At 45.6% G+C, this 26,775-nt stretch overlaps 1 protein-coding gene and 1 long non-coding RNA gene across 2 annotated transcripts in view; one reads left to right on the forward strand and one right to left on the reverse strand.

Annotated features, from left to right (window-relative positions):
* The window catches only part of ywhaz (tyrosine 3-monooxygenase/tryptophan 5-monooxygenase activation protein, zeta polypeptide), a 24,111-nt gene extending 21,689 nt beyond the window's left edge, over positions 1 to 2,422 (reverse strand). Inside the window, exon 1 of the mRNA XM_006635974.3 lies at positions 2,185 to 2,422. The gene's annotated coding sequence lies outside the window, so the exon portion shown is untranslated. The remainder of the gene's footprint in view (positions 1 to 2,184) is intronic.
* Positions 1,079 to 11,132, forward strand: LOC107078697 (uncharacterized). Its single transcript, XR_011190627.1, has 3 exons — positions 1,079 to 2,153; positions 9,408 to 9,554; positions 10,671 to 11,132. It is a non-coding gene; the product is annotated as an uncharacterized lncRNA (long non-coding RNA).
* Positions 11,133 to 26,775: the final 15,643 nt, after the last annotated feature.

Genomic DNA, 26,775 nt, shown 5'->3' on the forward strand with positions numbered 1-26,775 from the left:
GGAAAGAACTCACACGGGAGACGACGGGACAAGCACAGGCCCACGGGCCCTGAAGGCTTCTGCCTGTACGGGGGGGGGTGTCAGGCCGGTTCGTGGACGAGCCCGTCTATTTGCATAAAAGGAAAAGCTTCACCTACCCATCCCCGCCCCCCCCACCCGAGAGGGCGACGAGCTCTTAACCCTGGGCTGCAGAGCACCGAACACACGACACAAGCGAGGGACACACACGCGTGGGGGGGAGTGAACCGCTGACCCCGCGCCGTGGAGGAGCGGCAGCAGGCTTCCCCGTCACCTGCTCTGACGGGCGCCGGCTTCCCGTGGCAGAAAAGCCAGAGCGGGATTTATTTTTTTTTATTTAAAAAGGGGGGGACAGGCTGCCGGTCATGAAGACGAAGGAGGGACGACCCGGCCTCGACCCGAACGGGCGTCCAAGCCCGCTTTCTCCCCGGGTGTCACCCACAGCCTGTCGCCGAGGGAGCCGGGTGGCAGCCCAGCCCACTTGTGAACGGAAATCCTCCTGACTGACTCAGCGTGAAACTCCGCGACAACGGCAGAGAACAAGCGGCCCATAGTAGTAGTAGTAGTAATAATAATAATAATAATAATAATAATAATAATAATAATAATGCTATTAATAATAACAACAATCGTATTACTGCAGCTACTCGGCATCCAGCTTCTGCACCGGACTGCTGCGGTCCAGTAGTTTTGGAAATGCCCCCCCATCAGAAACAAAACCACTGAGGTGCAAAGAGCGAATCACAATCAGCCCGCAGGACGCCGACAGACCCGGAGCTGGGAAACAAAACGTCTCCCATCAGGCGACAGGTCTCTTCACCCCGGCTACCTGGGCGAGCACCGTGCGCCAACAGGGGCACGGGAAACCACGGTTCGGGTGGGTCACCCACGGGGGAAATCCGATCGTTGGAAGCGGGGGACGACCCGCCCCGCACGTCCACGAAATAAAAGAAAAAGAAAGAAAAAAAAAAACCGCGAGCGGGTTCCGACCTCGTCGCCAGTGCGGCCGGGCCCCGGGCAGCGGGGGCGGCTCGCGGCCTCGCCTCGCGGGGCTCCCCCCCCCCCCCGGCGAGGCACGCGGGTGCGCGGCCGCCCCGCCACACCCAGTTTCCTACCTGGCCCCGCGCGCACACCGCGGGGCGGCCACCCCGGCCCACCTCGCGCCGAGCGCGCGTCGCCCGCGCAAGGGCAGATCCGGAAATGGCTGCACGGCTGGCGCTCGGTAACACGGTGGACTCGCAGGGGCGGGGGAAGGAAAGATATATCTATAATATCCCCCCCACCCCTTCCTCCGCGCCCGTCTCGTTTGAGAATTACAAGTCGCTGTATCTACCTGTTTCGATTTAACTGGGGGGGGGGGGGTACCCCGAACTTTTAATGAAAGACGGCCGGGGTGGTGTCAGCGCGAATGAATGAAAAAATGAAGGAGGGGACAGGCGCCGTCGGAGGGGACGAAATGGGAAATAAAATCGCCGATGCGGTGACCGCCGAGCCTTACCTGGACAGAAATCAGGGCACGAAGGGAGGGCGGCGCGACCCAACCCATTCTGACATGAACGCGCTGGCCACACACACACACACCCGTCAGCGCCCGAGTCTCACCGTCTCGGCAGACAAAAACCTTCGCTAACTTCACCACATTCACGTGGTTCCCAAAAAGCGCTTCGTTCCACCTCCCCCTCTAAAGCCCTCCACTCCCGGAGAAGGACGAGGGCTGCGGCGTTGGATTTCTAATGAATCGCCGTCGACAGGGAGGCTTTTTGTTTTTGCCCCCGTTCTCTCCTGTCTGTTGTCCCGAATAACAGTTCATTGTCAGTCTCTGCTCCTAGAACCCCCTGCACGCCCGCACCATCAAAATCTCCACACTACGCGTACCGTAGTAAGCGGCGCCGAGCCCCCAGCGCAGCCAGCTCGGAAGCAGGCGCAGCTGAGCGTGGAGAAAAGAGGCTTTCTTTATGATCAAGGAGGGACCGAGCTGCAGAGCCATAGCCGTACAAAGCTCGGAAGCATCCGAAAACACCGGGTTTTCTTCCGTTCTGGTCCCTGTTTAAAAGCCCCGAAGAAACAAGCCCGGCTCCGTCGAGCCCACCGGGGACGCACCGGACCGCGGAGACGGGCGGACGCGAGTCTACCAGGTATAATTCGCGATCGGCGGCGCCAGCTTACCTGAGAGTGTGAATTAATCGCGTCCTCGCTCGAGCTGCCCAGCTGACTCGCACTCGCAGGCAAGTCGGTCCGTCTCGCTCTGATCCACGGGGTTTCCCTCCAATCACCAGCCCCAGGAGCAGGGACAGGGCAGGGAGCGGTGACGTCAAAAGGCTGCCAAGGCAACCGGTGATTGACGTGCGAGCGCCGATCCGCCTGCGCGGCCGCCCCGGAGAGACCCGGGGGCAGCGCGAGGGCGCGCTTCTCTCCTTCTCTCTGCGAGTCGACCGCCGCCGCCTCCTCCTCCGCCCCGCTTTCCTGTCCTCCCTCCTTCTCCCTCTCCCTCTCCCTCTCCCTCTGTCCGGCCGGCAGCAAGAAATGACAGCGCAGAGGCGGGAGCGTCTCTAACCCTCCCCCATCGCTGTTTCCTGGAACCGCAGTGTTGGGCGCAGCGGCGGCCGCCGTCTGAGCAGGTGGAGACAAGAAGCCGCCGAGGAGTGGCTCGGCCTGAGGGGGGGGTTGGTTGGCGAAGAGGGTGAAGTCAGAATATAGATTGCATTCCCTTTCCAGGCTTTTTATGCCCTGCCCGGTAGTCTGACTACAGAAGTCTGAAAACACCCCGCGAAATTTCAATGTAATAGGATACCACCCATCCTCTCTCTGATCTGTCGAGAGAGAAACGCCGTCTTGTTTCTTCCTCGATTTGACTCCAGGCTCATGGGGACTGTAAGGTCGTCGCTGCAGGAATAGTTGGTGCCTGGGGGATGCTGGTCAGTGTCACACAGGCGTCCCTAGTGCGGTCCCCATTGCACTTGACATTTTTTCGGTTCGTTTATGTGTTTTTAGTTGTTACCACGGCGATTAATCCTATCGGGAACAACAGGCAAGTTAGGCTAGCATCCAAAATAAAATATTACCGATTATTGATTGAAATACATTGGAGAGGCCTTCTGCTCCATAGGTCCATACCGATGCAGTGGCTATCAAAAGTATTCACCCCCCTGGGACATTTACTTTATAAGATCAGATCACTTTATTGGCCGTATACAATTTATTGGGCGCTTCTCGAAAAGAGTAGGGGTGTAACCCCGGTGTCCTGGCCAAATTTCCCCCCTGGCCTTTACCCCATCATGGCCTCCTAATAATCCCCCTCTATGAATTGGCTACATTACACTGCTCTCCTCCCCACTGATAGCTGATGTGTGGTGAGCGTTCTGGCGCACTATGGCTGCCGTCGCATCATCCAGGTGGATGCTGCACATTGGTGGTGGTGAAGGGGAGTCCCCATTACCTGTATAGCGCTTTGAGTGGAGTGTCCAGAAAAGCGCTATATAAGTGTAAGCAATTATTATTATTATTATTATTGCATTAGGAATTTGTCTTTTCGTGTACCCCAGCTTGCTCTCCATGAGACACACAGACAAGGAGAGAAGCTTGGGGTCAGAGCACAGGGTCAGCCATTGTACAGCGCCCCTGGAGCAGCTGGGGTTAAAGGCCTTGCTCAGGAGCCCAATGGAGTAGGATTCCTCTGCTGGCTGTGGGATTTGAACCGGCAACCTTCCAGCCACAGGTGCAGATCCTTAGCCACAGAGCCACCACTCCGCCCCTTAAGCAGGAGATTATATATGTGCCAAAGAGATCAACGTGAAATGTGAAAACAATTCTACAGACCCTCCTAAATTTAATTGTAAAACAGAAAATAACTGCATAGGCATTCACCCCATTTCCTGTGACACACCTATGACCCAACAATTACAGCTGTACTGTGAAAATGAGACATTGTATTCAAGATATCAACTTACAAAGCTTAATTCCAAATCACTGTCCCACCTTTCATTTTTTTAACTAAAATTTCTGTTTTTAATCCCGGCGTTAACAGTGAAACAGGAGTTCACACACACGTTTTTTAAATCTGCAGGCTCTGTTTAGTCAAACATTTGAATTCTACGCAAACACAGTTTCCTATATTAAACAGACAAAGGAAAATTGAAATAAATGGGGAAAAAGAGGAGGTGGGTGAACTTTGATGATTGTATGAATGGCATTTGAATTGCAAATGCAGAATCAGGGATGAGCAACAGAATTGTTAGCGCATCAAGTGGACGCCTTGTTTCTGTGCAACAGCATTAGAAAAAGTGTCTCCATGTAATCAAAGAGAGAATATAATTGAACATGCATCGCAGTTAATAGCTTTTCTCCTGTGAAGAAAGAATCTGTCATTTCAAAGCTTGTTAAAAGAAAAAGAGCAATTTCAAATGCATGTCACTGGTGACCCTGACACTAATGAATATGTACGTAATGCATCATCCTGGGGTGTATTTATGGTGCACCAGACGTGTGCCGAACACAATTCTGGCCTGAATTACAAATTGACCTTCTCCATCACTGTGTGGTCTGGCAACACGTCTGCCCAGGACAAGAAGCAGCCGGAGAGAGTAGTACTGTATATAGTCGCCTGAATTACAGGAGGCCACTTTCCCTCTCTGGACTGAAACACAAAGCTGTAAAGCTCCATGCTGACCCTTCCCAGCCTGCCCAACCTGTCTTCTTCTCTCCCCTCTGGTATGCGGCTCAGGTCTATCAGATAGGAACTGCCAGGTTTCGTAACAGTACCTATCCAGAGACCGGGAGGCACCCAAACTCTACACTTTAACTTTTGATTTCTTGCATGGCTCATTTTTACTCCATCAGGCCCCACTGTTATTTATGTGTTGGGTGGGTGATAAATTCTGTTTTTGGCTGTTGGTTGTTTATTTGTTCTGTATGTCTTTTAATTGCATGAGCTCACCGAACCAAATTCCATGCAACTAGTTGTCATGGCAATAAAGCATTGAACTGAACTGAACACATGCTGACAAATACTAACTTTTGCCTCATATTTGAGGCTTAACAGCCCTTCAGTGTTCTAACGAAAGACATGCAGTATCCGACACCAGCAGGAATTACTTGTGATTGTAACTGAACCCATTTACTGATGGCGACATCAGCCCCTTGAAGGCTTCTAGACCACACTGACCTTCTCCATCACTGTGTGTTTTGCCAACACTTCTGCCTCGACCAGCAGGTTAGACCAGCAGGTTATCCAAGACAGGGCTGGGTGGGGGGGGGCTGCCTCCTAGCCTGGTCAGCAATGGGCACAAGGCAGGATACACCCTGAACAGATCCAAGCTTCATCACAGGGTTGACACGCACACACTCACAGCAGGGCCAGTTTTCCCTGAAGCCAATTAACCTACCAGTACGGCTTTGGTCAGTGGGAAGAAACCAGAGCACCCAGAGGAGAACATACAAACTCCACGCAGAGAGCACCCACCCCAGGACCTGAACCCAGGGCCCCCCAGCACTGTGAGGTAGTAATGCTAACCACTGTGCATCTGTGCCACCTGTATATAAAAAATAAAAATAGATGGGTACTTGGATACTGAATGAATGTTATTTTGGGCATGGACAGTGATTCAAGTGGCTTTGTTTCATCTGCACTAACTCCCCCTATTAGTGAGGGCAGTGCATCAGTAGAAAGAGTAAGGTGATTGAGCCTGTGAACCAGTGGACTCAACACGAATAAGAAACACAGAAGTGTACCCATGTGCCCTGCTGATCAGGAGGACAGCACCTCCTTGCAATTGGTATGTTGGAGGCTGAACTAAACCAGCACACTTCACAGCCAGCAATTTCTAACCTGGCAAGGCATTACAGCCTTGGGCATTCCTCACTGATAGGCCATGATCTAGGAGGTCAAAGGGCACGAGGCCCCTCCAAGATCAGCACATCATCATCCAAGTGTGCTTATCTAGCTACTACAAAACCCCACCCCTAGTGATCGATGGAAACCTGACTGCATGCAGCTGCATCAATCAAGTCAAGATGGGACATCAAGATGGGACACCTTGACTTGCTGCCCTTCCTGCCAGCTGATCCCGACTTGGAAACGTTCCAGGATGACAAGGTTTCTTGTAAGAAGAGAAGATGACGCTTATTTCATCATTGCCGTTCGGAACGGTGTTTTTTTACGTTTTGTACTGAATCGGAAAAAGACCCATGAAAGGATTTGGAACTTTGTGCCACGAGTTGCATTTAATCAGCATTTCATAATTTAGAGAAAAACACACCATTGTGAACCATTGCGTGGGTGTGCTTTTTTCTTTACTTGTTGATAGCTACATTTTTTGAAAAAATCATGAATCACAGGCACAAGTAAGAATATTAAGATACAGGACATTTGTTTCCCAAAAAAATATGCTCCGTATTTTGTTTTACTACTAACAATCTTGTCAATTGTTAGAAATATACTTCTCGCAGAAAAGACACATCATTCCCTCTTATTTTGCAGACGGAGAAATCATATCTCATAGAATCAATCAAATGAATAACTGAGGTTTCCTTGAACACCCTACTGTTCTGCTTTTTGAAGGTTTTCTGTGCTGCCTTCAGGGGTGAATCTTCTTTAAATGGAACAGAGCAAACAAAACAGAGACTCCAGACTTCTGTCAAAACACAAGCTAAAGACTATGCAACTGAGAATGTCACCCTGTACACTTGTGACACAGCTTTACAGGTAGTTTATTTCCAAACCATTTATTTTTTCAGGGTTGTCAAGGTATTTGCTTTCCAACTGAGAGATGGTGTGCAGCCACTGTGCTCACCTGTAGACTGGTGCTGTATATTCTTGTTCAAGGGAGATAGTGTGAAACGGACACCAGTGGGTTTAAATATGAGCTGTGGGACTTTTTACAATTTTTCTCTATCATTTAATTGCTTTCCAAGACTGAAGCACATGGCCGGAAAGTTTGATCTTCTGTTTATTGAATGAGAGTGAAAATGCATTTGTGATACCATACGGTGTTGAGGTTTGTGATTGTTTTCGTACATATGTTTATATAGCCAAGATTTGTTACCTGCATAATCAGGATTATTATTTATGCATCAATATTGATACAGCTTTAGGTGACTAACAAGTGTCTCTTAGATTTTAGATGAAGTTTGTAACGCTTGGCAGAGTAAACTCGTCTAGCTTCAAAGCAGAGGGGATGTTTGCTCAGATGTGGGGGTCCTTTGAGCAGAAACCATTGAAAAGTTGATCTTGGTATGCCTAAGTAAGTTGTGGGTTAATGATTGGCAAAGAAACACCAATATAGGATCACATTAAGAGCACAGGGAGAAGAAGAAAGGAAACAACAAGAAGGGAGACAGCCAAGAGCCAGGGAAGAAGAGAGGAGATGGGATTAGAAGCCTGCCCCAGACGAGAGACCCTGCTTCATGACCATCCAAACCAAACCAAACCTGACTGGAGCTCAGTATTCGAACCTTGCTAGAGAGAGTGTCCTATTCTGCGTTTTTAGGGAATGGGTTTCCAGGGTAAAAGATACCTCAGTTAGAAACATCTTTCCTGCTTAGGGCGCATTTTTAGGATAGGCTGATAGGCTCCCATTTATTTTGTGGCATCCGGGGTGCCAGAGACAGATTTAACTGCAGGTTGTATCGCATTTATTTAGAAAGACCGCTTATCTCTCATTTGGCCTCTATATACATCAAGATTTTAATACTTAATAGCATTCTGGGGTTTTCTAGGTGATTAGAATGTTAGGCCTGGGAAACACCTTGTTTGTAGATAGTGTAAACATCATAACTTGTGTGTTGTATCTTTGTGGCGTGTAGTGTACTGTAGTTTGTGTCTTGTCATTGTTAACAAACGTTTGTGTGTCTGGAGTATTACTCCTTTCACCAAAGCTGTGGGGGTTCTGAATAATTATATTACTTATTGACTAAGCCGCTCGGTCAACTCCTGATTTTTCTCAATTTTGGCAACCAAAATGTTACTTCTGCCATTAATACATCTGATAATTCCTGCATCACCTACAATGGCAGAGAAGCTGACGGGCTACCTACAGTAAAGTCCTGCAGACTAAGCAGGCAGTAGGAGGGAAGATGGCTAACGGTTTTGTGAATTGTCCAACACTAATAGAATTGTGCGGCCTGAGGAAATCCCAGGTGTAGAATAGCACCTGGAGTTCAACAATAGACATGAGCTTAAATGGACTGCACTGCAACAGGCTGCAGTTACCAGGAAGGAAGAACAGGAAATACGAAGGGAATCCGAGAAGACAAACATTATTCCAGAGCTGTGCACGGCGGTCCCTCTCTTGTAAGAGGGCAGGAGCAAGCCAGTTAGATGGAACTTTATTCCTTGCCTCAGGTTTACACTGCATCTGCAGCAAAACCTCAGCCTCAATCTGCTTCGCTATCCTCAGACAGGACCTCGGAACCATTTGAAGAGAAATCTGCCCTGAAACCACGAACCATTTTCTTTACAATACAGTTCTCTCTTCACGCTAACTTTGTCTTTCATTCAACAAAGCAATGGGAGGATTTCCCTGGGCATGCGGATTGAGCTGCAGAGACGAGAGAGCAGTTCAGCTTGTGCCGCCCACTGTCTCCTTCAGTGTAGCTTAATGGAAACCAATTCCTGATGTTTTACATATTGGGTGATAGTGCAGAATCAACAACAAATTCGGCTTCAAAAGCAACCTCAAAATTGATTTTGCTATCTGAGGTTATTGTTTATTTAGATTATAGGGTATAATAATATTATTTTTGTGTCAAGTCAAGAGGTTTTACCAAGAAGGAAAAGCTCAGCTTTTTACAAATCTGGGATAACGTGCATTTCCCTGCTTTATTTTGAAAAATGTGTTCATCAATACAAATTCTAAACCAACTGCGGATATTGAAGGCCTTTAGATTATCAAAAAAGTAATCACAGTATTGTGTTAATTTTGTCTTTTAATTTTAACAGCCATGCTGAATTACTGGTATCCATTAAACAGGAAATAAACTTTAACACAGACTACCTTCATGGTAAGCACTGAGTGGTAAACACTTTCAGTATGTGTCATCTTCATCTTTGTGGGGGTACTGATTTTACTATCTTATATTCATTTCAGTGATACTGTGCTCATTTCGGCATGATACTGTAATTGTATTGTGTAAAAGGAGTACTTCGGAAATGAGCAGCATCTCACCACATGCCCCCGAAGCTAAAAGTAATGGTAAAAGTTTAAATAGAGTTTATAAAGAACATTTGGGAGGGATGACAGCAGCCAAATTCAATCAGACTGAGCTCTCGGTAATTAGTTATCACTGCTGATGTCACTTCCTCTCCACTAAAACATTATACTGTAGGTGATCTCCTTCTCTCCCTCACAAATGTCTTTTTGCATCCCTTCTCCACCCCATCTCCATCTCTACAGCCTTCTCGGCCTTTTGCCCAAGATCATGCGTGGAGTGTCGTGTGTGTCTCCCCCTCTGCAGCTGCCCCTGGGTCACTCCTTACTCTGCAGGGGGGTCCCAGCCTCCTCCTCCTGCTCTGGCCAGGAGGTCAGCCCTCAGCCAAGCAGGTAAAACCAGGTTTTATTGACTGAAACACTCCACAAACCTTTTCAAGCTGCTAAATTCTTGGGTTTGTTATTCCTAGTGAACTGTCGGTTAAGTGGAGCAACAAGACAGAAAGAACAAAAGTGGGCTATTGGATATCCATTGCACAGATCTGATCTGACCTAATAAAGCACTCTATTAAACTTGATGCAGAGTAACCCACTGATTCAGAGCAGATACTGAACTCCCCCCAAAGAATTGCATTTTAAACTGTGGGATAATTGTAATTTGGCCCTCATTAAACCTAGTTAATCTCTCATCAGCAGAAACTATTATTTCAACCATGTCTAAAATAAAATAGGCTTTTCTGACAAGGAGAGAGAACGGGTGTGCTTAGTTGTTAAACAATCACATTCATCATCACATGCTTATTGTTTCTCACGATGTACCTAAAACATTAATTCTGCACAGCTTAATTAAGAAATCGATTTGGACCTTTCTTAATTAAATATGCGTAATTATAAGCTAAGCCCTTATTACGAACGTTTTTGCATTGTAAAGCCAATGAAATTTAATATTCTATCTGAAGTTCAAAACTGCCCACTCTTCCTTAAGAATCTGGGACAGATGCATTTCACTCAAACTCCCTCAACTCTGATACTGGGAAAGTGGAACTGAGGACAAGGACTGAGTGTCAACTCTTTCATCTCCGCTGCGTATGGGAATGAAAAAAACAGAAGTCAGCCTGGCAGAGCCTGCACACAAACAGCTCAGTTACAGCCAGGGCCGTGTTACCCAATAGGCACAGCGGACACTACGAAAACTGGAGGCCCTATGAAAAAAAAACTGCTTTTTTATTTCTAAAAACAAATATTCAAGATCAATAGTTTGATCACATGCTCCTCTCCCACAGTGCTGGTAGGTCAACTGGCTTCTGGGAAAACCGACCCCAGCCCGAGCATGTGTTTATGTCCGTGGGTGCCCTGTGATGGAATGGCGTCCCATCCAAGGCGTACCCTGCCTCGCGCCCCTTGCTTGCAGGCTCTGGCTACCCAGCGACCCTGAAATGGGTGACATGGTTGCAAAATGAATGGATGGAATTTTGAGCTTTCTACCCATTGTAATTGACACACCCACAGAGCTGCCTCCGCCACAGGGCCCATGGAACAGAAGTGCCTCCAGGGACTCCAGGGACCTTAGTCCAGCCCGGGCTGCGACTCACCCCGGGGGCCCACGGCAGGAGCCACTGCTCTTCAGAAGAAAGAAGATGCCCCACGCTGCCCTTCCTCCGAAAATAGTTTCAGCCTGGGCTCACATCTTCCACCTGAGACCTGCAGCTGTCGAAACCCTTCCAGACCCCGCGTGCAGTAAGGGAATGCCTTCACGTTGGAAAGAATAATAAAAAAAAAACAGAATCATTCCGCCCTCAACGCCTTTTTCCAGCTTCTCCTTAAATGATGCTCCGCGAGAACGAGCAGGCATCGCAGGAATGGTTCTCTAGAGGATGCTTCTTCCTGCTTATGATTTTCGGATTTAATTCGGTTCTCCGGAACCCGGCTCTCTAATTCTGTAATGTCGTATTAGGCAGAGAACAATAAATGCTTAGCGCATAACACATCTGATTTTAATTGCTCATTACTGTAATTACCACTCGGTATATGCCCGTGCCCCAGAGTCATAAACACATCTACTGGCTGTTCATATGATTATACCACAAAAACGTACAAAGGAAGTATCAAAAGAGGGTCTTTCTCTTTGTGTCAACAGCTGTGTGCAGTGTGCCGACACGTTACAGTTCCCCAAGAGCACTAGAAACTATCCGGCGCACACAAGACCATGAACCTTAAATGACTATTTCTGCTCACTTTCCTTGGGGGAAAGAGGGTCTATTTTTTACAGTCACGTGTGTTCCCTTCAGACCTGAACATCAGGCCACTAACCTATTTTAAACTGAATCCTCGATTTCAGTGATTTCGTTTTACAGCAACAAAACTGCAACGCTGAGGCAACAGAAAATGAACCAGTGAAAGCATGTGTTTCCGAACTGCTGTGGAAGACAGCTTGAATCACCAGGAAAGGGCATTCACTGCAAGCTGAGACATTTCTCTGTTCTGCTACAGGTGGGGCAGGTTTTTCACATCGGCAGCCACACCTAAAACCCCTGAAGGGGCTGTGGAGCTCCTGCTACACACCGAGCTATTTAGGGCTGTGAATCTCTCCTGTGAAAGGCTGGAAATGTACTGTTTCAGCTCAAAACATCATTCATCTTATCAGCCCGTAAAGGCTGAGAGGACCCTCCTGTTACAAAACTAAAACTAGAGTGTTTATCTCTTGTGCCTGTCACCTAGTGACACAAAGCTTTCTTTTCTTTGGTGTCGGCCTTCTTTTTGTTTGTTTTTTTACCTTTTTTTGAAAAAAAAAACCAAGATAGCCATTAGTCTGTATCAGATTTTTTTCATTTTGTTTTGTGATCAATAGAACGAGTCTAACAGAAGCTTTGTGGCCTAAAATTCACTTGAGAGCAGTGTGATGACCTTGAAGCCTGATTTTTTGAGATCTTAGAAAGTAAACAAGGCTGCGCCTGGTCAGTTCTGGGATGGGAGACCTTAGGGATAACCAGATTACTGATTTCAGTGGTTTTGATGGACCAGTAGGTTTATAACTCTGGATCAGATTGACCCACTATGGCTGCAGGGTACACTGCGCTGTAGGAGGTTAGCTCCATATTACATTCCACTGCCTAGAAGACAAAAAATAATGTGTTGCATGAACGGTGTTGTTTTCATTCAGCATTTCCCGGTTTTCCAGTGCGTGTAGCACCCCGAGCTTGTCTACATCGAATGTTACCTGCCAGATATTTTCCCCATCTTTAATTGAAATAAAATTGATCAACTGTAATTTTCAAGGCTCAACGTATTAAGAGTTTTACTCTATTCGTGCCAAGACGGCAACAACAACTGATTTTTCCTGTAAGGCACTGATTGAAACACCTATATTCCTTCTAATGGCAAACAAACCCTAGAATGCAGGAGGACTGCTTGACAGGAGAAACAGAGAACAGGGAGCAAGATTTCACAAGAAGATATGAGTGTTCTGTGCCAGACGTGAGGTGCTGAAGAATCTGTACATTATTTTGCTGTTGTGCAGACTGGGTGCTCCACAGTGACACTCAATTTCTCTCGAGTGACAGCATCACTCAGCTTGCCTATTAAACAGCTTTTTTTTTACAGACCCAGGACTGAGCTGACAAGTACTTTCAGCCTCTTGTACTGAACACAGCAGCTCTCAATGGCCAGTTACTGTACCATCGTTATTCTCACTTGCTTTTCACTTACAGAGGTTGTGTGCTGCCAAAGCAGGTGGGTAGCAAACAGTGAACTCGATAATTAACTGTGTAGGAAATAAATGAAATCTGGCCTGGCGATACTGGATGCTACATCAGTGTTCTCCCACTCTGAGCTAAACACAAAAGAAGAAGAGAGTCCACTGGTACGAGGATCCTTTCCCTGCTGCCTAATACTATTATATAGCATTCACTCCACTGCAGAATGTATTTTTCTCCCCAACTAAAGCAGTCAAAATGAACGAATTCCACATTCTATTGTCTCCAGTAGTGTTCACCTCCTCTCCTATAGGACTCCCAAGTTATTTAAAATGTCCTAAAGAAAAGATTCAAGTGGGTAGCTGCGTCAGCATGCGTTGGCTGCAAAAGAACAAGTAAATTTATTCCACGCTGAGAAGGCTGCGTAGCCGAAACGTTGTGGGTTTTTTTTCCCCCATTTTCTTCTCTTTTCAGCATTTTACTGGTCCCTAAAGAAAAGATGTCGGTGTTCAGACCAACCCAGGGGGAAAAAAAAATAATTCTCACGACTCTGGCACCTTTTTAAGAATACAAATTTACTGAGGCAGTTTAGGAGTGACCCCCACGATGTACTGTATAAGAAACAACATAAGATAACAGGCTCACGCTGTAGTACCAGACACCACTGGTTAACAATAGCTTTTGAGAAGACCGAGAGGAATACGGAAGGAGGAAGGCAGACAGACAGACCACCGCTCTTGTAGAGAAGTATGAATGAAAACGCTTGAGTGAGTGCGGAGCTCGCTTCCTGTCGCGTCCGGCAGGAGAAGCCGAGCAGCTCGCGCGCTTCCGCTCCCCGCCCGTCGCCGGCGCTGCTCGGGGGCTCACAATCCTTCCGCGAGGCAGAGCTCCCGCCACACCCGCGGCTCCCCGGCTGCTCGCACACCTGCGCGCGGCAGCAGGAAGCAGCGCCCGGAGGAGGTGGGAAGCGCTCGGTGACGCAATTCATCCGCCCGCCGGAGCCGCCGGCTCCAGCGCCATCTCTCGCTGCGCCATGGATCGGATCAGAAAAGTTAAGTTAGGCGGCAGCAGGGTGGCGCAGGGCTGGGGTCCTCGGTTTAATCCCTGGCCTGGGTTGCTGTCTGTGTGGAGTTTGTATGTTCTCCCTGCGTTTGTGTGTGGGGGGGGTTTGTCTGGGCGCTCTGGTTTCCTCCCACAGTCCTAAAACACATGGGTAGCTTTAATTGGCTTCTGGAAAAACCTGTCCTGGTGTGAGTGTGTCCGTGTCTTTTTGCCCCGTGATGGACTGGCATCCTGTCCATCACATGGCTGATGCCTGTTGGGATAAACTCTGACTCATCCCACAACCTTGTCATGGACAATGTGGTTAGAAAATGGGTGGATGAATTTGGTTGCAGTGACATGTTTTTTTTTTTATTTCTCCTTATTTCACTTCCAAACATGTATATTGCATATATGAAGATGTTTAATTTGCACACTTACTGGAGGAGATTATGTAATGCCACCACAGTGCTGCTCTTGAATCGGTTAAAAGAAAATCCTACACTGACACGACTGGCTGAAAGAACCAAACCTTCCTAGTTCAGAAAAAAAAAAGACTGGGAGGGGACGCACTCCAGTGCAGTGCACGAGAATCAACAGTGAAACATGAACTAGAGAACACAAATGGACACTCTGCAGAAGTGCTTTTAAAACTGAACACCACTGCCCGGGATTCCATTACAAATTCTGATTTGAACGCCTGGCTAAAATTACACTAAAAGCAGCTGCCTGGGCATGGAGCAGGGCCTGCGGTTTTCATCATCTCAGTTCTACTTGAGATTTAAGCAAGTTATGCTTTCAAAATAAAAGATTAGCTGTATACTTGAATATATCTGGTGCCTAGGTGCAACAGTAACTAGAATCTGTATGACCCTTAAACCTTAGAAAGGAGTTTAGCTGCAGAAAGACTGTGACTAATGAAAGATGAAGACAGTACACACTTTTAAACAAAAGACGGCACTGAAAAAGACGTAACTGAATTTCTTTCTTACCTTCTGTTCCACACACATCTCTCAAGGTTGCATCTTATTAATGTATTCAAACCTGCAGAGCACCTCCACGTGCTTTAAAAGGGCCCACAGTGATCACTCCGAAGGGGCTGAATGGCTTGGATGATTTATGGTTTCTTTATGAACACTGAAGACATGGCATTGAACAGATTTCAGCGCTGGGTTTTCACTTCAGGAAGGTCACAAACAGTGAAAGTTTTCAATAAAGCTTTTCCCAGGTGTCTTCAAAATCTCACAAAGATAAAAACCCTGACATTTCAACTGGCATTTATTCTGTCAAAGGAATCAATGCTCTTCAAAAGTACGATTCTACCTCAAGAAGCTGGGAGGAAATATTCAAAGCATTGTCTGCTTTTCATGTTAATCATATAAATTAAGACATAATTAAGACATGTGGCCACTGATTTGTAACATATGAAGTAAAGACTGGTCCGTAAATCAGTTTCTGTTGCATGTCACGCTGTAGCAAATCAAGAGCTACGTTAATAGCAATTGGTTCCCACAGACATGTACCGATTCAGCCTTGAATCAGGTCTTTATGGAAAGTTAAACTAATATGGGTGTTTGTGAAACAACAGCAGCGGACAAGAAAGACAAACAACCTTTAAAGTCAAAGTGAAAAGTTATTTTTGCACTAAATAACACTCGTCTTCTCTAATTCTCAGAACATGGGCTACCTATCTGTAGATTTGAGCCCCTCATCATCACCAGTCAACAATAAGGATTAAACAGGATTAAACAGTATATAGCATGTTCCTGAAAAAATTGGTGTTTCTGTCTTTTCAGTCCTTCTTTTAAACTATACATTTGTGAAATCAACATGAGTTTTCTAACAGTTAATCAACACTGTTCAAACATTATTAATTTGTCATAAAGTCATTTTTAAATATATATATATATTTTTGATCTGGCAACATTTAAAAAAAAGCTTAAAGATATTCTCGGAGATCAAAAACAACAACAGTAAAAACAGTTTGTAAAAATAATATGGGAGATCAGCAACACCCTTCCTTGCAAAGCCACTGTCTGAATACCCCTGGAGGCCTCGTTAGCTGATCCGTCAGGCTGCTGGAAGCCATGGGGTAAACCCAGCTGATCTCCAGTCTCAACGCCGGCTTCACCCAAGAGAGTCAGGGCGAGCTGGGCAGGGCGAGGCCACACCCGAGACAGGATTCCCACCCACTGCAGGGCATGCACACGCACACACATGCATACCGGTAAGCACACACATGCATACTGCTTCACGCACAAAGGATCTGGACCTCTGGCTGGCAAGTTGCCAGTTCGTATCCCGCAGCCGGCAGAGGAATCCTACTCCGTTGGGCCCCTGAGCGAGGCCCTTAACCCCAGCTGCTCCAGGGGCGCTGTACAATGGCTGACCCTGTGCTCTGACCCCCAGCTTCTCTCCCTGTCTGTGTGTCTTGTGGAGAGCAAGCTGGGGTATGTGAAAAGACAAATTCCCAATACAAAACATTGTATGTGGCCAATAAAGTGATCCTATTCTAAAGCCTGCCTGAAACCTGATGTTTCTTTCAGCAATACAGCCAGAACCACAAAACACATTACAATGTGTTATGGACAATCAGCAGAACAGTTTACTTAAGAATCTTTGTACTAATCTTAGTCATGCCTACTCATCGATAAATCCTAGTATTCACCAGAACTGTACAGCACTTCTCATCTGAAAGCCATATTGAGGAGGCTGGAGATTCTAGTGGAGTTGTATAATGACTCGCGTATGAATAAGTCTGGTGTCATATAGCTCTGATCAGGTTACAAAGGTGTGGGTAATACCTATACAGTTGTAATGTTATTTACTGTGCAGCCTTTTGATATCTATGGGAAAATACAAAAGCAACATTATAATAACCTGTTTAACTACATTCAACAATTCCATTCAAATATTTGGAAACCCTTTGTAGAGTATTTGTCATTCATTCTCACTTATTCTAATATTAACATCTTTGACTCGTCTAAAATATCTATCTTCCTCCAGTTTTATAACAAGCCTATCTGCAAGTACTAAGTGCTATCGCAGTCTAGCGGGACTTTTTTTTTTTGTTTAGGAAAGTACTTCTTATGAAATATGCCGCTTTCACACATAATATTTACTTTGACGCGAAGCACGTAAAGGTTCCAAAGAAGAAACACGTCTAATATTTAATCAAGGCCTCAAGGTGTGTTTAATCAGACAACACACATTACCTAGTTAAGACGCGGACCAAGATGCGAAACGTTTCTTCTTCGATTAACGAGTTGGCTAGGATTTGCTAGAAAGAAATCAGTTTTTTTTCCCCCCATTGTGGTTTATCTTCGCTTACTCGATGCACTGAGTTATGTTGTAACACTTAAGCGCGTCTCTCTCAGACTATCAGGCGACATCTCAGCTGCGGATGACCTTAAAAAACACAGAGGTCTCGCCCTGTTTTTAGTGGAGATTTGTTCAAGCGTGCGCTGGCCGATGTTTCACTCTTACTCATGTCTCATCCTTCCAGTTTGTTATCCGACAGCTTCCCTTCCGATTAAAAAAAAAAAAATCAACTTCAACGAGCCTTTTAACTCTCGCCTTTAATCCCCGGACACCAGTAGTCAGGTTTCCACTTGTGCAGCGTGCGGTTTCCGTCACATCCTGGAGAAAACGCCGGGGTGACGCTCAGACCGTGGCTCACGGATCTTCTCCATTCTCCTCGCTCCGCTTCAAAGTCAAAGCTACTGTGTACATGGTTTCAGATTTCATAAAAAGCTAAACTTTATTTTACGCCTGGAGCATTCTCCAGTCGGAAGGGGGAGTGTAATCTTTGATGTTGTTGTTGTTGTTTATGGAGGGGATACATCGTCACAGGTGACATTCTCGAAAGGGCCTCTCGAAATCGGCCCTGTAGCCGGGGGCTTGAAATCGACGCGCCCCGCCGTCACCAGGGGTCGACCCCGGAAGGCAACGGGCAATCGGCAGCCTGCTCTGGGGCTCCGAACCGGGTCTCTGCTCTGGTCTCTGAGAAGCCGAGTACGAAGAGGATACTGAGGCTATGAATAGCAATGAGCGGTGGTGCACATTTCCCCTCAGGAAACAGCCCCGCAGTCAACAAATGCTATTAATAACACGTGTAAGAGCCATGACTAGCGGTGACATCTCTTCCTGGCCACTGACCGTTTTGTCTTGAATAACCTAACGACAGTCCCTACCTGGTTTTGCGGGAGAGTAGAAGCTAGTAGCTTCCATTGGTAAGACGCACATTTTCTCCCGGAAACGGCACGTTTTCCATGGTTTCATTCAGCTACTCGTTAAAAATAGATCTTCACAGTTTTGAATGACTGACTTGCTGTTTTGAATGAAAGTTGTTGTGTTTTATATATCATTCTTGTTTATTCTGGCCACAGCACAGTAAACTCGGAACAACAAACCCACTTCAGGATACAGAAAGCGATAAAGCTAAAATAAAGCCTCAAGTTTGTAGTTTGAGTATGATTTGACTGACGCAATTGCCTCACATCGTTGCTGGATGTAGAACATTCTTGATTTGTTCAAATAATTATGTTGTTTCAGATACATCTACGCAATGACCTATAAGTGCAAACGGAACTGATTTTAATTTTAATTCCACCGAGGAAGCTCTATTACATTTCTAGATGAGGAAAAGCAATAATTGGGATCCAAAGAGACAAAATAAAAACACAAATGTCAACTGTTTCAGACAGGTAACCTATCAACGCCCGAGATTCAAATACGATATTCAAATAAGAGGCGCATAATAATTACATGATAGCCGACTAGGAAAATAAAGTTTGAACACGTCAGAAGAAGAGTGATTTTGCAAACAGTCATCACGCAACCTGAGAACAGACGGACTTTGAAAGGGGCACCTACAGTAGTTTGGCCCATGGGCAATTGGCTGCTCTTAATTTTTCCCCCTGAAGGCATCTCCTGAGGAATTATCTTCCTGCAGATCATCTGTGCTGCATCCACAAAGCATCAACCCCATATTTTGCAGGGCCATCCATGGATCCACAATAGTTAGGAGTCTATTTTCATGTCAAGTCAATATACATTTTTTTCTCGTCTCCCAGTGTTTTTTTTTCAGATTTCAGGACGTAACTCTGGCCTTCACAGAACATGATACTTAAGCTCGCATCGTCTTTCCACTGGTCGCTGCTTGCATATGTAATGCAAAGTATTATTTCTTACCAACAACAAAAAAAAGTAAACACGCGCATAAATACCCTGTTGGCCTAATAGAGCCCAAATACTCCTTTCCAAACATGAAGTCTGCTGGATGATACGGCCATCGAGGGCTAAATCGGCAATAAAAGACATCTCTGCCAAATGAAAAACGACCTTTTCTGCCAAGTAGCCGGTGCTGGTTTCCTCACTTCCCCTGAAAGCTCACTAAGATCTGCTCAGTCTTGCACTGCCAGGTGCCCATGTGACCTTTGCTGGAGACGGAGCTGCCCTCTATCTGACTGTCTCGTCTGGGGTGAGACTGGGGCCTAGCGACAGGACACCCTGCAAGAGCTCATGTTACAGTACGTGCTGCTGCTGCTGCGTCTGGTGATAACCCACTTCCTTTCAAACTGTGTACAAGACACATTTATGTTGTTCTCCTATAGCGAATATGGAACCTGTTTTCCTGGTTGTTTCCCCTTCTGTTTCTTTTGATGCACCAGCTGCTGATCTATTTTTTATGTCTTCCTGAAATGATTCCCGCTGGAGTCCGGAGCGCCGGATTGCTTCTCTAGGCGTGTCGTTTTCAGGAGGCGCTGAGCGCACTGTAGCTGCCCGGTCAGGAATCACGGTCAGCGGGGAGGGCGCGGAACTGAGGTGCCGGCAGGGTTGTCCTTCGCCTGTTGTTTTTTTATTTTTCGTTCCGCGAATCCTATCGACACGGCGTTTTCTCTCTGGATTTTGAAAAGGCGCTCAGCGAACGAGTCAACACCAGTCTTTTTTAAAGGAAATCTGAGCTTTTAGAGCACCGCACGCCTTACACTGTGATGTTTGATTACGTTAAAGAGTTCTGCTCTGAAGGCCTTTGGAGACAAATTACCAGTAAAGTTGACATCTTGGACTTGCTGTATAACCAGCTTTTAAGAAAAATGTAGTCAAAACAACGTTCAGGAATAAATGCATACATATCAATGGAGAAAATTAGTATTTTACTCTCCTAACGTTTATCTAATTTTGAAATTCTTTTCATCCATTTGTATCATCATTTGAATGATGACTTAAAAAGGCATGATACAATTAACAGTACTTTTTTTTTCCTTTGCAAACTTATGATTGTATTATCAAAATCCAAGGAAACTTTGCTTTGATTAAAAAAAATATTGGAATAATATGCAGAATTATTACTAAATGCTAATGATCTGAAATGGTCTCTTTCGATGTTTTACTAAACTTGTAGTTTTGTCTCCCAAAAGAAAGTAAAATCTGGCAGATTGAGGTAAAAAAACTGTTTTAATAAGAAGGATAATGAACTGCTATAGCAAGGGGTAAAAGCACTCATTTGAGATAATTTGTGACCACAATTGTTCTAATGCAAAATTCAAAATATCAGATGTGCTACGTTCATGAAACCTGTCCCTAATCAGCATAAAAATTAATCTTTTTGAAGCTGTAAGCAATTACAGCTGTAGAACGTTCGCATCCTACATAAATGACACCCACTAGGTTTTCTGAACTTGAGGCCGTTTTCATTATATATTTATTTTGTTTCCCGAATGTTTTCTGAATAATGAAAATTAAAAGGTTCTACTGCCAGATTGTTCTGAATTTCTTTAACCCTTCAACTGTCGGTTCATCTGGCCGGTGGCAGCTACGTTCGCAACAAGCAGTTTGTTTCTAATGGAGATGAAAAGATCAGCTGCTACTATGAAGTGTCAGGCAGTGAAATCCGAAATGGTTATTTCACTTTTGAAAGACTCCTAGAATCTTTAGGCTGTGCCCAGACAGACTGCTTGCGTTGCTGCATGTTTTTACCTGCCTAGAATTTGCCTTGGACAGATGCTGTTTTTTTTTTTTCTGGCATCACAGCAAGGAACAGGATTTTAATGGATTCCTGCTTCTGCGGTACAGAGTCTCTGGTACAAGCACATGGACCCAATCCAAACCCACCTGGATCAATATTCATTGCCTGTCATCTGGGCCTTTAGCCCTCATGCGTAATGAACTCGAGACAAGCAGCAGAAAAGAACTATGCTGCCACCTACACTTTTGTTTTTGAATGGGCCGGTGTAAATCTAATAAAACTCCCACTAGTTCACAGGAAATAGGATGTCCCGAGCTGGAACAACAGAAAGTTCTTTCTGTTTAGGGTAGAGGAATTTTCCAGCCACAGAACAAGCAGCAGTAAAGCAAAGTGAAAATTGTATTAAGAATAGCATTCCATAATTTTGTAATAAGGTAACATTATTGCAAGAAGGTAACATTTGTAAACCTACGGCTGAAGACCAGACAAATGTCTGTGATTAATCTTGGGGGTTTTGTACTAGATTACGGTTGAACAGTAGGATATGGCCATGAAGAAATCCAATAAGGTTCTAATGTATCGCAAGAAATGTATCACTGACAACTGCAAGGAATTCTTAACATTCACCATCATGAAAATGTCAGCAGTGTTTGTAGCAGATGCGATGACGTTGTACTGAACAGACATGACACAGATAAACTCTGTTTGACAGGTGAACATTTGTTTTCAATAGTGATGGTCAACAGGGGATCGACTGTCTCAGACTAACAGAGTGCGTGCCCAACATTGGGAGCTATACAACCTCTACATCAGAGACACTTCCTGTATGATACCGGGCTGGGGATGCTGTCTTGTGCCATTCTGTCCTCTTGTGCATCCTAGTCAAGAACTTGCCTGTTCACTGGTCTCAGCCCTGGATGATTCAAGTCCAACCTGATCACCCCACAAATGTTCAATGGGGCTCAGGTCTGGTGAGGACATTCTCATCAACTTACAGTACCTGACACATTCTCACCTCCCAAATCAGCCGTCGGTACATGACCGGCATGAAGACATGCATCACCCTGCTGGAATGAACGAGCCCACAGGAAGGGCCCCAGGCCTTGAGCAATGCAGAGCCATGCAATCAGGTTTCCATCAATCAGGGCCAGAGGAGTTCTATGGTCTACACACACATGCCCAGAACATCACCCTGGTGATAATGTGTCGGTCCAGGCAAGATGCTGTGACCTTTAGTCTCCCAGATTGTGACCTGGATGGTATTTGGCTTTACAGCAAATCTTGCCAGATTAGGAATCGCTGGCTGTGAACACTCCAGACTGTGAACGACCGCATTCTGGCTTAGTCCAGCCTGCAGCATATGAGTGGCAGAGAGGTGCTATTCTCTCGATAGGAGGGAGTTAAATCACTTCATCCCCTGTGCCCACTTCCTTACTACAATAAGGAGACGTAGTGCTTTTGCAACAGTCAAAGCCACTGAAGTATATCACAGTCAGCCAGGAAAGATCAATTCATCAAATCAAAACATTTAATCAACATCAAAAAGCTGTGTACTTAATGGTTCTAAAAACTTCCATCCATCAACAGAGCGATGAGTCTCTTTTGATGCTCAGCGTACTATTGAAAGCTCACAAGCATATGAAAGTTTTGAGAAAAGTGTGTGAAGATGTCCTTGTAACTTCAAGTACGCGGCTGACTCACAAGTCTGATGCAACAGTACGTGGTGTTCAGTTTTTACATTGTTTCACCCGGTACTGGTAGCATGTTGTGTTTTGGTAAGACTCTCTCATGAGGAAGTTGGCGATGGTTTGCAATGAGCTTTGCCACAGACGCTGCAAAGACTTCGGCTCCACAAGGGTGGAGGAATAGGGGGAACAAAGTCATCAGTTCTGCCCACCACTGCCTCTCCAAGAGGGTGCCTCAGTCTGCTGGTAGAGCGCTGTCGTTGTGTCGAGAGAAAAAACTCAAATAATAATGAGACAGACAATCACAAAACACGTGACTCTGGCACAAAATCGGAGACAACCTTTTCCAAAGTTAAAGCACAACTCCCCTGTACTCTGCTCAACCCTGAAAGTGAGACTGATTTTTTTCCTTCACTTTCCAGCTGAAAGTTCCTGAAACCTCAGTTCAGGTTTGTCTCAATACTGCGGTCTGTGTGTTCTTGTATGTTTAATTTGTTTTTTTTAAGGTATTTTTGGTGATGTGGTGAAAAACATCCTGGAAAATATCAACCACCTATTAGCCAGAGCCATTTTGCGTGCAATTACAGTCACAGGTATGTTGCACATATCAAGAAAAACACCACAAAATGCTTTCTTTAAAAATGTAAATTTTTTAATTAAAAAAATTAACAAGCATTTCTTTAATCTCTAATGTAAAATACATTTTCTTCCATTAATGCTGAACCTCGTTATAATGATGCTAATAGTTGAAAGTTTTTGTTAGCAGTTTTGCCTTTTCACTTCGTACAGGCAGATCGCTGTTCCTTGTTTGACATATTTATTAGTGACCACAGATTAAGGCCAAGATGCCCCAGAACAAGAGGAACTACAGTCTTGTAAATTTAAGACCTATAATTGCATGTTTGGTGTTTTACATTTTCTACAGCTTCCTCTGAAGCATGTATGGTTGTGAGAAACAGAAGATAAGACCTTCTCAGTACCAAAAAACACAAAGCCAGACTTCCTCAACCGAAGAAGATAGCTATATATACACATTTCACTTGACAGAAGCTTTGCAAAAAAAGGAAACCCCTGGAATTTATGGTTTTGCATTGTATGAGGGTTGTACTACATTTAATTTCTTCTCGTGCAGAGAGAAACAAACTGAGGCAGCCTTTGCATTTTTACATACATTTGTAACATTTTGTATTTTGTATTTTTTATGGACTTATGACTGACGTTAAGCTGAACAGTGGTCAACAGTGTGACCTAACTGTGTGTAAGAGCTGAAGTTAATTCATTCAGTTCTGTGAAGCATTAGAAAATCCATGCAAGCAACATCTGCTTTTGCGTACTACTGGTACAGCTTTTTACCCCTACAAAATTCAGGGGATCAACACAAGAATTACTTTTAATGAACTCTAAAAATGAGAACCAGAAACTAAATGAATGACCGTGAAACGGGAATGAAAAAGGTGGGGATGAATTAGGGAAGGGCACTGGAGTGAGGTTGCCTTGAAAGTAGATGGGTGTCTAATCACTGTCTCCAACTCCAAAAGAGCTGCGAGTACACCAGCCACTCCCAGCAGCGCCAGAGGCTTAATTGCTTTTAGCGGTAAAGGAAAACTCCCGTCTTCACAAGAGAATCAAACAAAATTGGAGTTGGGGATGGGCCGAGCCTGGGTTTGCTCCGTTCCTGCTCAGAGACCGCGGCTCGCAGGTCAGCTCCAGAGGAGGTAGGTCCAGCACTGCCTATCAAGCAGGAGCAGGGGAAAGTGCCCTCCGCTTGTACTGCACACCGGTAACGAGTGGCCTGTCACAGCGCCACACCTGCAGCTGCTCAGAGCAAGACGTCACAAGTCCCTCCAGAAGGGAGGAGGCTGCCCCGGGCGTTTCCTGTGAGCAGGAATGGATGCTCAGCAGTGCGACGCCCAGCTGGCAGAGGAAAGCAAAATCCATTACTCTCTCCCTACAAGGCTCATGCTGGGCCCTGCTGGATTTACACCGGGGGCGCTACAGACACTCCCCCCCTGCACTGAGCCAGCCCATCCATCTGGTGGCAGGTTTCTTCCCGTTTAATTCAGGTATTAATAATAATAATTGCTTACACTTATATAGCGCTTTTCTGGACACTCCACTCAAAGCGCTTTACAGGTAATGGGGTCTCCCCTCCACCACCACCAATGTGCAGCATCACCTGGATGATGCGCCGGCAGCCATAGTGCGCCAGAACGCTCACCACACATCAGCTATCAGTGGGGAGGAGAGCAGTGTAACGAAGCCAATTTATAGAGGGGGATTGTTAGGAGGCCATGATTGGTAAAGGCCGATGGGGAAGTTTGGCCAGGACGCCGGGGTTACACCCCTACTCTTTTCGAGAAATGCCCTGGGATTTTTAATGACCACAGAGAGTCAGGACCTCGGTTTTACGTCTCATCTGAAGGACGGTGCCTGTTTACAGTATAGTGTCCCCGTCACTGCACTGGGGCACTAGGACCCACATGGACCGCAGGGTGAGCGCCCCCTGCTGGCCCCACTAACACCTCTTCCAGCAGCAACCTTAGTTTTTCCCAGGAGGTCTCCCATCCAGGTACTGACCAGGCTCACACCTGCTGAGCTTCAGTGGGTTGCCAGTTGTGAGTTGCAGGGTGATATGGCTGCTGGCACCGTTTAGCACCGTTTCAAGAAAAAGAGAAGCGTGGCCATGTGCCTCTTGCTCGAGATGCCCGCTTCAAAGTTATTTCACCGGCTTAATAAACATACCCTGCACATATTCTCTTCTGGAAGGTCAAAACGAATTTACTCATTGTTTGCAAATGAAACAAGAACGATCCCAGGACTGATCCACCTCCAGTCACTTGACTCTCAGTGTCCGTATGACTGAGGGCCAACAATGCTCTGCTGACACCAGTGGCGGTTTTCCAGAAAAAGGTGAAGATCGGTGTTAATTCTTATTTAATTACTGCATGTTCCATAGAGCAAAGAACACATGCTTTTTACTGCTGCTGTCGTGGGACAGCCCTGTCAGCTAAGCCCGAATATGAATTTCAGATCAATTCCTGTTGGTTATTACATTATCTGGAAAAAAAGAAGCTGGATGCAAAAAGAAAACAAGTGGAAACTATTTTGTAACATTACTTTCCTGTTGGTGCAGTTACACCTTCGTGCAATATTTTTGACACCTATCATTGCATACAGCATTTTGTACCAGTGGTATACAAATGATAGCACAAAAACACAAAAGTACAGAATTTGACTGAACAAGCACCGCCTTCCTTTCCATTATTTGCTTTCATTTCCATTATTTTTCCCCGTTTCTCGTTTATGGCAGAGCGGACCTACGAGCTGAGAAAAGGACATTCTATGAGAGACAATGAGACAAAGCTGCCTCTGAAAGTCTTGCTGGGTCCCAGTCTCTTTTGAACTAGCACAGAAATACAGTCAGAGTGTCAGTAGAAAAAAATTTCAGGAAATTGGATTCTCAGGAAAAATATTGTGAATGGCTTAACGAGACGTTAATTAAAATGTCTGGTTTACAATAATCTATAGAATTATTATATATACAGTAGAACAGTGGAGCAAAACCGTGAAGCACCTTGCTTAAGGGTATAACAGTTGTTTGTGGGATTTGAACCCCTGCCCAAGCCAGCTGAAGTTGTAGTATACAACATTTGTCATTATAACCTATACTCCTGCAAAGGGGGACACCTCTTCTTCTCTTGGTCTTTTGCCATTGTTTCCCCGTTCAGTTTCTACAGTGCAACTTAATCTTTCCTGCAGGAGCTCCTAGTCTAAATCCAGACTCCCCTTATGCAGGAGCTCCTGTGGGCAGGCACAGTGGTGTAGGGACGCCAAAGCCCTTTCTATGGCACCATATACCCGGTACGTGTACGACACCCTCCATCAGACAAGGGGAGGCCATTCTAGCTCATTTTAAAGTTAGCAGTTAATTGATCCCAGACATTTCTGTCGGCTTTAACAACATGGCCGGCCACGTTGCCCCAGAACTCCCACCAGCCTTTGGGCACACAAGTTGCCCCCTTTTTAAATGCACTTCTGAGCAGCTTCTGCTCGTGCTCTCTGGTTTGTCTCACTGTCCATTCAGAAGGGAGCTGCTGGGTGCCCTTTGTCAGTACCCATGAGGTTTCTGAATGCTTGTATCAGGTCATCTTGCAGTCTTTTCTGTCCATGACTTGAAAGTCTTCAGTTCCTTCAGCCTGGCAGTGTAGGACTTTCCCTTGACCCCT

Source organism: Lepisosteus oculatus, chromosome 10 (assembly GCF_040954835.1).
Source record: "Lepisosteus oculatus isolate fLepOcu1 chromosome 10, fLepOcu1.hap2, whole genome shotgun sequence".
Lineage (NCBI taxonomy): Eukaryota > Metazoa > Chordata > Actinopteri > Semionotiformes > Lepisosteidae > Lepisosteus > Lepisosteus oculatus.